Genomic DNA, 14,323 nt, shown 5'->3' with positions numbered 1-14,323 from the left:
TCATAGACTTTTAATCGGTTTTAGTCTCGTGAGAGCTCAGTTTAATAGCACCTTACCAAAATATAACTTTACTTTAAATGTAGGACCTAAGTAGTATTTAGCAGCCTAATGCAGATTTGCGTGCAATAAAATCTCTGAAACAGAACATTTGAGGGTGTAAACCTAAACTTCAAGTGAAATTAGTTGTGAAATGATGGAAATTGCATTACGTAATGTAAAAAAGTGTGTAACGTGAGACCCTAAACCTCTAGGGATGACACGACTGCTTCTATTTCTTAAATTTATATTCCACTAACTTGCTTTTTCTTATTTTTGCCTTGCCCATCCTAATAAATATTTTTATAATGTGTTTTATTTAGTCACCGTTAACAATTCCATTGAAATATTGATGTTGAGGAAATGTGGGTAGCATTATAAAATCTGTAATTATAAAGCAAATTTTGCAACAAAATGTTATTTATACGATGTAAATAATAACTGGATTTCCAAATGAGCTTCTGCTGTAATTAGAACATTTAAAGAGAATATTTGAGGTGCTGAGCCTAAACTGAATGTTAAATTTCTACTAAAACATAAAAATGTGTAATTTTAATTTTTTAACGTTACAAAAACGTGTTAAATGAGACCCTAATCCTCAAAGGATTTCAATATTTGATAACATATCTGAATTCTCCAATCCATTATCTCTCAATCCTCCAAATTTTGTATTCCTAAATGCACCGACAAATATTTGACAATGCTTTTAATACAATCACCCTATAGCAATTCTGTAAAATAAAATATAACTGTCGTGGAAATGGGGGTAGGGTGACAAAACGGATAGATACACACAGAAAGCTGCGATTCCTGCATCATGAATTTTTCATCCCTAGGGATATAGGCCTCGACAAAAATCACAGAGCATTTGTCCCCCTCCCCCCGATGGTACCGACCGACCCCTCTAGCTTATAAAGCACACAATGCAAAGCTAGCATATATTATATACTTTACGTTTTGATCCCTCGTTAACGGACCAAAGGCCGACCTGTAGAAGATATATAAAGTGTGAGTGTGTGTGTGTGTGTGTATTTGTGTGTGGGTGTGTTGTGTGTGTGTGTCGGTCGGTCGGTCGGTCGGTCGGTCGGTGTCAAATGGGGGAGGGGTCAATAAAACACATTTGTTCACATTAGCGATCTCTTGGTGGAAAAGTACTCTTAGACGCTTGGTTTTGTTTAAGTAGATATTTGTCAGAAGTGTTATTTTTTGTTTTATTGTAGAAGGGGAGGGGAAGTTGTTTGTGGTTTTGTTTTTGTTCTAGGTTTTTTCTGTTCATCTTATTAGCATTATTTCAGTAAACATTTTAAAGACATCAATGCAGTTTTAAATAGGTGCCTAATAAAAGATCATTTTTATTTTAATCCAAATGAATCCTTGCTTAATGTGAGTTCTCCAACATATTGTTTAATCAACAGCTATTATGGAAAACTAATTGTAATAGATTATATAAACATAAAGTTAGTTACCGCAATAAAGGTTCTTTTTCTGGTTCTTTTAACAAATCAAAAACAAAAACAAGATTTTTTTTGTTTTTCATATTTAGTGCATTTCGGAAACATAGGCAAAATATGACATTTTTAACATTTGTTGCCACAGCAAACTGAGAAACAAGCTACAACCAATACACATGTTTCTAACAGAATCAACAAGTGGTGGATAATCACAAGATGTTAAGATGAACAATCACATGACGTTAGATGGACAATCACATGACGTTAGATGAACAATCATATGACGTTAGATGGACAATCAGATGACGTTAGATGGACAATCATATGACGTTAGATGGACAATCATGTGATTAAGATAGACAATCACATCATGTAACAGACAATCACATGATGTGAGACGAACAATTGTATGACTAATACTGATAGATGCAATGAAAGCATAATGTATTAGTCAATAAAACCACATTTTATATAAACAGGTAATAGTCACGAAGATGTTAAGTGATATTTATAGTCAATTATCATGACATGTAGCAAAAAACAGATATATAAACCCCCATCAATACAACATGTGCAATCAACAACTCATTTCACTTGACATATCAAGTTGACAACTGAATGGCTTCTCGTTGCGATCAACGACAATTACCATTTTGCTAATAATTGGGAGTATTTACAATTCAGTTTTTGTCTTCCCAGCACCATCTGGCTGTAGTATCGGCCCTTATAAGACCCCCACGTACAGATTTACATCATAGACTTTAAATAGCATTGGGGGCGGGGGAGAGAGTTTTAAAATATAAATTATAAAATAACGTTAGCTTATAATGCTGTTGAACCGATTGCACTTACTTTTATTAATAACACATGACACATGCTTAATCCACCAAAAGTTCAAGTACGACTCATTCTTGCCCAACATCCGAGTCTATGGAGCGGATGTTATAGTACATCTCAAGCTGTACAACGTTTGATAAGATGACATAACATACCATTTCATGTATGTCTTACATAAGCGTTACAGCAGTAGTTTTGTTGTATCTACGATGTCACAGGCTACTAGTTCAAATTCCCAAACAAGTCTGATTGCAAATACTGGATTGATGTGTAAATATATCAAGCATTTGGGGGGTTTTAAATTCAGAACTTGGATTAGGTCCATATGACGTAACTGATTTAACACTTCAAGGAATAACAAATCAGTGTTACATGCATGACAATCATATTTCTGTACTAGTCTGAGACCAAACGACATGCTGCATGTTGAATCAGTGAGAAGAAATGGATGACAATGAAATTCACTAACAATGTACCATCAGAGAAGGCCTCTCCTTTGAGGTGTCACATTATGGTAAATAGATGCAATCATTAAAAAAACCCTTTACATTAGCTTCTTTTTATATTGACCAAACCACAATTACTAACACAAATTTTGTATTAGTATGGGTTCTGATTGCAAAGGTTAAATAACATCAATAATGCTGTTCTGTTTCAACTACATGACTAATACAAGAATTCTGTAATATTTGATATACATGTGTATAGATTTAACCATAGGTCTAACATAAATTTTTAAAAATCTGTTAAGATTTGATTTGTAATGTTTGACTATTAAGTATATATGTATTACATTCATAATGTGTATCACAAAATCTGCTGGACAAAATATATTAATTTTGGCCAGTAACTGTAAGCAGTGTGACCGTGGCGTGTTGCAGCCATTTTGTAAAAACGCAAAAGCTGAAACAAACCACTTTAAAGTAATATATTGTACATCATTTGTTTGTTTCTTTAACAATATAAACAACTCAGTATGAGTTAATAATACAGTTATATATATATATATTATCACACAAGCCCACGTTGTATTAAATTTATGAAATAGTAGTTTTATTTGACAAATTTCATACAGCACACAAGGCAAGGTTAAACGTGTGTAATCCGAATGTTGATGTGCGTAAAGATAAGATTTTTTTTTTGAAGCCACAAACAGTATTTACAGCTTCTTATTTGTAAACAGATGGACAGTAAAAATTATTTATATGGGCATTTGAAACTGGGGGGGGGGGGGGGGGGGGGGGGGGGGGGGACACGACGACGAGAGTAAGAGACTGACTGCCCAAATATGAAGCTGAGGTCCCCCTCCCCCATCACTGGAAAGAAGAATTAATAATGTCTACCAACAAGTTGATGGTATTTTCCTACACCTATGATTTACACAATCTTTCAGTTTTATTATTTATTTGATCAATGCATCCTGTGAACAATTTGAAGTATGGTTCCAGTGAAACCAGATTTGGTCAGTGGTAGTGATTTGCACCACACTAGTTCTGTGGTGAATAAAGAGTACAAGTTCTGTGGTGAATAAAGAGTACAGAGGAGTGAATGTTTACTTAGGAAGATGAATTTACACTGATATGATGCATAACAATACTGAAGAACACAGTGCTGCCTAAGATAGACTGTGTGTGTGTTTTTACGTGTGTTTTGAGCCTCCATGTGAAACAGTCTTCACCAATCACTACAGCTAACATGTTATATCAACTCCTCAATCCCAACCAATAACTAATTAGTCCCCAGTGCACATAAACTACACCAAGGCAAACTCAGCCAATACTAAAATAGACAGGCAGTTTGCATTATTACCAAATAATGAAACATTTCCCACCGACACCACACTACAATTCAGAAGATTCCAAAATGTCAAACCTTACAATGACTTACTACCAAAAGGCAATACAGCAGACTACATATCAACAGAAGTCAGAAGTTAATGTAATCAATGCCTGACCAGCATTTCCACCAGTCTCTTGTCTACCACTGGTGATCATTGAGGTTGTAATACTAGTATGTCAAGCAGTCTTAGGAGTGGCAGTCCTCCTGCAAGCAGACTAGGAAGGATGTATAATATTGTGGAGTGGAAGTCCTGCAAGCAGACTAGGAAGGATGTATAATATTGTGGAGTGGAAGTCCTGCAAGCAGATTAGGAAGGATGTATAATATTGTGGAGTGGAAGTCATGCATGCAGACTAGGAAGGATGTATCATTCTGGGGAGTGTCAGTCCTGTGTGCAGACTAGGAAGGATGTGTTGTCCTGCCAAGTGTCAGTCCTGCATGCAGACTGGGAAGGATGTGTTGTCCTGCCAAGTGTCAGTCCTGCATGCAGACTGGGAAGGATGTGTTGTCCTGCCAAGTGTCAGTCCTGCATGCAGACTGGGAAGGATGTGTTGTCCTGCCAAGTGTCAGTCCTGCAAGCAGACTGGGAAGGATGTATCGTTCTGGGGAGTGGCAGTCCACTTACAGATGAGGCACACGACTGTGGTAGGGATGCTTTCTAATGATACACTTACTATTAAAAGCAGAAACTTGCACAGATGATAGGTGAAAATGTAGAATGAAATGCACCAATTTTTACAGAATGCTGACAATCAAACTGTGAAATATATTTTTGCACAAATGAATAGAAATCAACCTTTTGCATGTTTCATGATACTGCATCTGAGAGTTATAAACAGGCAATAATATTACTGTAGCCTTTACTAACTGTAATGAGTGCAACATTTACATCCACTGACTTTAATGAGTATAACATTTAGCATTCATCAACTATAGAGTACAACTTGAAGCATTTGTTTAGTGCAACGAGTATGTCAAGCATTCATTAACTGCAATGAGTAAACTACAAATTTCAACATTTGTTAAATGCAGCTAACAGATTACGTCCAATTTCTAGCATTTATTAACTGTAAAATATACAACTTTGATATCTGGCTAGCAAACCAACATTTGTGCACTAAGATGGGAAAAACTCTGATCTCAAAGTAGGTACTAATGACAGAATGCTCAGTGATTCAAACCAACATACATAGAAGACATTGATCCAGCAATAAGCTACCACTAATGATCTCAAGTGTACTTGAACCACCTAACCAAGTGAAATGACAAGACACGACAAGTGAAACCTTTTGTATACCCCAGTTATGATAATCCATTGAAATTGGCTAACAGAGTGTACCTCTCACTCTCCTATACGTATACTATGATATTGTGGTATACACTACTTAAGTGTCCAATAGTTAAAGGTCTCAAACTTTTTACCACCTGTTCAAGACTATTCCCTGAGATTTTAACCTTCTGGATAACCCACGAAAGAGTAACAATTTGTTACCATCCACAGAGAAACCACAGTGAATAGTGTGTAACAAATTGAGAAATATAATACTGGAAAATAACAGGAAGCATTTGAGTGAATACAATACCAAACACCAGATGGCACTGTCAGCTGAATGTATTCCTTATATGTACAGATATTTACAAGTTTACCTCAAATGTGTTGTCTAATAATTCAAGGGAGGCTTTAAAATGCATTGTAATTCCCCCCCCCCCCCCCCACCACACACACACACCTGTATTCCTAAGTTTAGCTGAAAACAAACTGTGATAGAGAGGTACATACATCAGCACTGTAATATATTGGTAACATTCTTGTTCTCAATCTGACTTAGGAACTGAATGTTTCTTTAGTGTTCACAAAAACAATTATGTCAAATCACTAATATTCTTTAACCATGGACTCATCATAAGCCTTCATGCATAACTGTAATTCATACTAGGCTATGCTTACATATACTATACTGGTATCCATGCATTGGCTAACATCCAGCTGTTTCCTGATTTGAAAATATTCTACTCTTTTAGTTCAATCCATTCTATATTCTGTTGCCTGTATTGTTCAAGTTCTCATTTTTGATATTATAATGTACAATGTTTGAAGTTAAAATATGAAATAAATAGTATTTATAAAACATCATTAATTTGTGTTAACAGAATAAACCACACGGTGCAAGTGTAACAATGTGCAAGTATGTGATATGTATAGTATCAAACAGCTGGATAAACAATACAATATATTGCCCACTTATATCACCATAAAATACTTATTCAAATAGCTTGCCTGGCACATGTGTGAAGTTGCCTGTCAGAGGAAACTTTAAAACAGGACATGCTGAAACACAGAGACAGGTGTCAAACATGTCACATGATGTCAAATCACATGTTAAACACGTCTCATGATGTTAAAAACGTCGCATAGGCTGAATTAATCAAAGATACCTATCCCTAGTTACATGCACTTTCCTAAACATCTGTGTATATTTGATAGTTTATGGGGTGTTTAGCCAAAGTCTCACACTATATTCTGCCTATGTTTTTAGGGCTGTCAGCTGAGTAAAAACCTCATGTGCAGAGACATTGCTATGAGCCAAGTCTCAGGTAATATTTCGCTCAGGTGATGGTTCCTGTGTGGTCGGCTTGAGACTTCCAAGTCTAAAATAAACATGTGATGTTCACCTTTCATAAATGTGGCTCAAAATGTTTAAAATATTACAGTCACCTCTATTAAACATCATGCCTGTCCTAAGAGACCACCGTACTAGTTTCTATAATCATGTCATATGTACAAATTAACCTGTACTAAGCAGACATCTGTCTTTAGTGGTTATTTCACTATTTTTCTAAATAACCTAATAGTAAAACCAGCATGTATCAAAGAGTTACCGACTGTTAGGCAATGTTACATATATAATTTTCTAACTTAAAAAGACTTTAACCTATATTAATTAACTAGCCAATGTTTTGTCTTTTTGGTGGCTGCATAACACAGGTCAATTTGTTATTATGTGCGAAACTGCTAAAAGAATCAAGTGAGAATCAATTTTCAAGATGTATACTGCAACAACCATCATGGAAACACATGTGTCTTAACTTGATTGGCATACTTTACATAAACACAATTATACACGGTTACATGTTACAAACTATGAAAAGGAATTTAATTCTTGGGCATTTTATTTGTTTGATATCAATCATCAAGGGAAACCAATCACTAGTATGTATTACATATTGTTTGAAGAAAAACTTCATGCGTGAGAATGACTGCCATGCATACAAGTGATTGTGTATTTTGAGAGGTACTTCACTTCTAATGTTTGATAATACATGCATGAGAGAATGACAAATGTAGAAAAACAGACAAAACCAGCTTGTTGTGACTCAGAGTATAGTTACTGTATTAAACAGACTGTTCACAGTTTGATGCCATTGTTAATTATGTTTCCGACCAACACAGCCTTTTCAATGACTAAAGATCACACACACACACACATCTATAATGTAGATTTCCATGTTTAGAATATCAGTGTTTGTACATTCCATGTGTTTCTGGTCATCCTAATAATTTCCTAATATAAATCGTTTCTTATGTACAAATGATTAGGAGTTTGAATCTAGTATGGGATGTGACAGACATTAGGTCGATCAGTAACATAATGCATATAAAGGCAATGATGACCTAAACAAGAAAATGAATTAAAACTAGGAGTCATTAAGAAGGCTCTAGTGTTAGTCAGAGCCATGTTACAATAGAATCAAACTGGGGACAATATGTCTCAACATTGTTCATGTAATGGACGCATCAAATAACACAAAGCACACAGGAATAAACAAATCAGAACATTGTTCACTTGATAAATTATGACACACATTTCAAAAAAGAGAAGAAAAACAAGAGAAGATTTTGCAAATCTGATATATTAGCTAAATATTAATAACAGCACAATAAATATATCAATGAAAGAAAAATACACCATGTATAATATTCAATAATCAACACTGAAACGTAGCAGTAAGAATGCAACTTGACTAATTCACTACAATGGTCTCGCGGGCAGCTCATCGGCAGCTGACATCAATGGTACACACACTGTTACTGAACAAAACCAGTCAAGTGCTAAAATCCTGCACATTTTGTTGATGTATTTACCATACAAAAAGATGCTAATAAAGCCACTATTATTTTAAATATATAGGTACTTTATTAACACCCCAGATAATAAGCAGTGTACGTAATAACGAAAGTTGTATTTTGTTAGTTGATGTATGGACTGCAGTAATACATTCATGTTTCAAAACACCTGACAGCAACTCATGGGAGCCAACATATCCAAACATCCTGTGGACTGCTTGAGCAGAGATATGATTTGAAACATTTAATGTTTTTGTTATTCAGATTAATCTGCATAAAAAATGGAAGTGTTTTTCATTTTTACTTATGGACCGATGTGTAACAAAGTTTATATATTTGGTGTCAACGACCCAAAACTAATTTCTTTTAAATGAATGAAGTTGATGATGGTACTGTCCTTAACAGTCTTCAAATAGCACATATCGTGAACAAAACACACCAGTCTATGTTTACCTGGAACTGAATGGTTTGTGTTCTTGAACAGTTAGTCACACTATGCCACACTGAGTTCATCAAACCAATTAAAAACCAAAACCCCCCAAATACACACACCCAAAAAATCTTCGGTATAATGATATTAACAATGATTTAAACAACTGTTTTTAAACAATGAATTACAGGTATATTAGACTGTCTGAAAAGTGAAAACTGAAATTTGTGTTTCTATAAAAATGTCTACTATGATATTTTAAAAAAAACAAATGAACAGAAGATGCCATCATCATTAGTGATTAGTACAATGTCATAGTGAAGTGAACAATTTCTTAAATTTTAAATTTAAACATGGACCAGTATTTTCAAAAGTTAAAACCACTGAAGTACGACTGATGTATTAATCATCAGTTATTGGATGTCAATCAGTTGGTAGTTCTGACACAGTGTTCATAGAAAACCCGCTACATAGTTCCATTAGCGGCAAGGGATCTTTTACACACCTTTTTCCACAGACAGGACAGCACACACAATGGCTTTTGATATAGCAGTCATGGGGCAATCATTGGGATGGAAAAAATTAAAACCAGTCAGAGGGGATTTGATGGTTGAACCCAAGCACCCCCGGACCTGCGATCTACCAACTGAGCTAGCTTCAGTCATAATAAATTATGACTTTATAAGTCAGAACTTAGATAAAATAAATATAACCCTATAAATTGCTTTCAAGATATACTGCTCAAGCAGCAGTGTTCCCGTGATCAATTATAAATGAAAACTGACTGGTCGGATCCTACAGATGTGATGATCAAGTAATTATATAAGTTCAGAATAATCAAAATATTTAACTGTAATTGCTCCTGCCGTTTAGGTTTGGAATTTGTGTAAATGTACTGGGGTTTGGGTTTGTTATCATGTGTAGATAAAAAAAACACTCAAATAATGACTAGGCAATACAGATACAACTAGTGAAATGTGAAGTCGATCTGTGTGAACACAACAGGTGCCTGGTCCGAATATGTGTAATGCGAACCCTTCTTAAGGTCACATAATTCTAACTGACTGTGTAATCAAAAGTTGATTGGTTGGTGTAAACCGATTGTAACTGATGATGAAATTCCAACAGATTACCAGCACTACATGTGCAAGTTTACCTGCACAATGGTTATCCCAAAATAAATTAAATCCCCTTATGTGGCTAATATAAACCAGTGGAACTATAATTGTTTCAAACAATTGAAAACAAATATCAATAGTTAGTAGACATTAGAGAGGTGTCACTAGTCACACAGCGACATACTGTGACATGTCAACAACACAAGACAATTCATTATTATGGAAACTGGTTTAAGTAAAGCAAAATCTCCTGACTAGTCTGTTCTATATTGTTTGGACATGTATGATCACAGGTGCAGATCCACAGGGTGGGGTGTCAAGGGTGTGTGGACCCCCTGCTCATGACAAAAAAAGTGCATTCACCGCTAAAATTCAGCTTTTACTTTAGTAGTTGTATGTTGCCCACCCCCTTACGAAAAATCCTGGATCCACGCCAGGATCAAACATATTGACTAGCAACATTTGTCAGTTAATGGTAATGTCATTACTTGAATTAACAAAGATAACAATGTGTTTTTGATGTATGTTTTGACAAGTGTTTTCTATGAACATAATAACTGCTCTAGTAGCTACAAAACACTGAATCCAAACAAATAATCGAAACATCTGTTGATATGGTTTTAAATATTTACAAATCTCTTTATGAAACAAGTTATATGTAAAACAGCAAGGCACAATATGTTTTGTTCAGTTTGATAATCTAGTTAAATATTTAGCATGCAATTTCTTAAGTAGATTCACAGTACTAAGTTTGGTTCATTACCACTGCTGTCATATTATAGGCAAAGTCACACAGAACTTGACGTACTAAAAGGACAAATTTGTGATGAGATGTAGAGTTCATTTCCAAAATGCGACATCATCCATTTACATCACATATACTGACATCCAAAACAAACTAACCGAAAAGAACCAATTTAGAACACACCTTACAAACATTTTGCATGTATCCTACTACATGATATTTTCATATCCAACCATACCACTTGTTGGTTTTCAATAATAAAATTTCAAGACTTGTGAAGTTTCTTTTGTATGTCAGTATAGTTACGTTGCACCAATAACAGTAAACCTTCATGGCTAAGTAAAAAAACCTGGAAATTGGTGTGTATCACATTTCAGAAATTAACTATTCATATTCATATATATTTTGAAAACCAGCTGTATGCTGGCCATAATCCCACAAATTATCAATATTTTGGCAGACAACTGCACTAAGGAGACATAGCCACAGACAGAAACAATAACCTTGTTCAGGCTTAGAAAGAAAGAAATGTTTTATTTAAAGACGCACAACACATTTTACTTATGGTTATATGGCGTCAGACATATGGTTAATGACCACACAATGATTTTGAGAGGAAACCCGCTGTCGCCACTACATGGGCTACTCTTTCCAATTAGCAGCAAGGGATCTTTTATTTGTGCTTCCCACAGGCAGGATAGCACAAACCATGGCCTTTGTTAACCAGTTATGGATCACTGGTCGGTGCAAGTGGTTTACACCTACCCATTGAGCCTTGCGGAGCACTCACTCAGGGTTTGGAGTCGGTATCTGGATTAAAGATTTCCCATGTCTCGACTGGGATCCGAACCCAGTACCTACCAGCCTCTAGACCGATGGCCTAACCACGACGCCACCGAGGCCGGTTTGTTCAGGCTTAGTTAATGCTGTATAAAACTTCTTTACAAAATGTATCATGGTAGCGAGAAGAAGGAAATGTTTTATTTAACGATGCGCTCAGCACATTTTATTTACGGGTATATGGTTAAGGACGACACAGATATTGAGGGAGGAAACCCACTGTCGCCACTTCATGGGCTACTCTTTTCAATTAGCAGCAAGGGATCTTTAATATGCACCATCCCAGAGACAGGATAGCACATACCACAGCATTTGATGTACCAGTTGTGGTGCACTGGCTGGAGTGAGATGATGGTAGCGAGAATCAGATGAAGAGGAAAATATACTGATGGACCAAACTGAGTTCAGAGATGTTATGTCTGTATAAAATACAAAGATATTATGTGGCACTGAACATCAGTAACCCAGTTAACTTCATGATACTATAGATGAGGGTTCTGGTGGTAGTTAATATTTGCTGTTACTATTTATCTGTTCCCGTTTGTATTTTCCCTGACTGTTACCTCCTGCCTCCAGTATAAACTCCTGACTATACCAATGCTTTTAATATGTCAAATCTTGTGCAACTCAGCCTTATAAAATTGACATTATTTGGGTTATGGCTATACTACAAACCAGCAGTAACACCCACTGAGTTTATATGAATATGCTACTCGCAGAGAATACACAGTCGAAATCATTTATGCTCATAATAATACGTTCGCATCTCTCATCTGTGTATTGGTTCAACAAAAGTGAGAATTAGTCTTTAAAGAAGGTATGTGTGTCTCAAACCTAATTGCCTTTTACATATGTATGGTACCAAAATATGCAACTTAATTTAATAGGGATCTGGGCCCGTTCTACAAAGTGCACAACTACCTTAGTGCTAAGATTGTTTTGTGAAATGGGCATCAGGACTGGTGCTCATAAAACCTTTAGAGTCTAGACTTAAGACTGTGAGTGATACTTTGATAACATGTCAACACCATATAAACTGAATGCATGTGTCACCATTAAAAATTGAGTCTGGACTCTAAAGGTTTTACCAGCTTGGGCCCTGGTCTGCAGGTAGATGCAGACCTGTGAGTGTAGTCTAAAAGTACAATAAAATTGATTTGTAGGTGTGCTCAAACATCTGCAGGTAGATGCATGTTGGTCGGAGTGGTCTGTGAATACATGTGTATTCATGGGTATGGTTAAAAGTAAATACTGGTAGATGTGGATGTGGTGTAAATGTCAGTGGGTGTGGTCATCTGCGAATTGATGTAAATTTGTGGGTGTGGTCTAAATGTGAATAGATGTAGATTTGTGGGTGTGGTCTAAATGTGAGTAGAAGTGGATATATCAAATATAAAATTCATAAATATTTTGGAAAAGTTATGAAAACTGATGTAAACAATATTGATTTTGAAATAACTTTTTATGTATGTGTTATAAAGAAACGTAAAATTATGAGCAGAAAACTTTAATATGTGATTAACTGATAACATACCAGCTATGCTTCAGTTTATCTACAGATAGAAACAAGATGGCTTAAATATATAAAATAAATATATTACTTTGATTAACGAATGATGACACTTCAAGTGAACAAGCAGCCTTGTCGTGGCTGGTAACTTGAAAAGCTAAGTGGCAATACCATTTGGGGGAATGTTAATAAAGCCAGATGCTGGAAGAAACAAAGCACCCCTTCTTGCCCTGTTTGGGGTCATCCAACTTAGGTATGGTAGAGTCTACTACAGGAATGTAGGGGTGAATGATCAACTGCCCTTTTGGAGGTTTATGAGTTCCAAAACTAAGATAACATAAGTTCTTACTGAACAGTGAATCTCTTTCACCAAAGATGAGAGTCACCAAGGCAATTAAGCAGTGTGTATATTAACAATAGGTCACAATTTAAAACAAGCCCAGTGAAGATGATAGCTCCAGTACTACATACATTGAATTTACTATAGCTCCACGACTACATACATAGAATGTACTGTAGCTCTAAATCTCAAGCATTGCTGTCTTAATGTTTAAGGCTTTGTGGTTGGTAAGCTGTTGAGCTTGTACCCTAATACTGACTACATATTTTCGAATCTATCTTAGCACTACGATATCACAAAACCCTCGTAAGCTATATGTCACTATTATGATGCATGCCATAGTCAACGACAGTTTTACGATATCATAGTGGTAAGATAGTTTAGAAAATGTTGGCCCTGGTTCTTGAGTATCAGCCTAACTGGCCTATTGGTTAGGTCATCAAGTTTAAAGATATAAGATCCCAGGACTCAGTGATGCAAGGACACAACACCAACTTCTCTCACTAACAACCAGTAACCTCTGTTCAGATAGTCGAGGTGCGACCTTGAACCTCAATTGGATATAAGCTGGAAAATTAATGCAACAGTACACATTCAGTTTAATTTTTCAACTTAATGGTTCTGAAGGAAAACATTCAGACATTAAGGATTTTTTATTTTTAATCTCCAGATACAAACTTACATTAAATTTGGAGAATACTTTTTTTCTATGTTCACAAAAGAATAGTATAGAATAGATGTTTAACGACATCCCAGCACGATGTTCACCAAGGATACAATTTAATGATTAACTCTTTTTTTTAAAATCAGTTTTGTTGCATTTTCATTGAGAAAAACTAAACATTGACCAATTTGCTAATATTTTCCTAATCAGCTTAAGCTGCAAATGATGCTTTTGGATATTATAGTTGTTGTTTTACTGCTCTGCATAATTGCCAGGTGATATGGAAATGCTCTGACCACTAAGTCTGCATCTAAGCATGCGAGACTGCCGCAATGAAAATGGTCCCCATCGAGTGTTAAGTTTGGCATTACCACTTGCCTCAAAGCC

Source organism: Gigantopelta aegis, chromosome 8 (assembly GCF_016097555.1).
Source record: "Gigantopelta aegis isolate Gae_Host chromosome 8, Gae_host_genome, whole genome shotgun sequence".
NCBI classification, from domain to species: domain Eukaryota; kingdom Metazoa; phylum Mollusca; class Gastropoda; order Neomphalida; family Peltospiridae; genus Gigantopelta; species Gigantopelta aegis.
Note: the sequence above shows the minus strand (reverse complement) of the source record.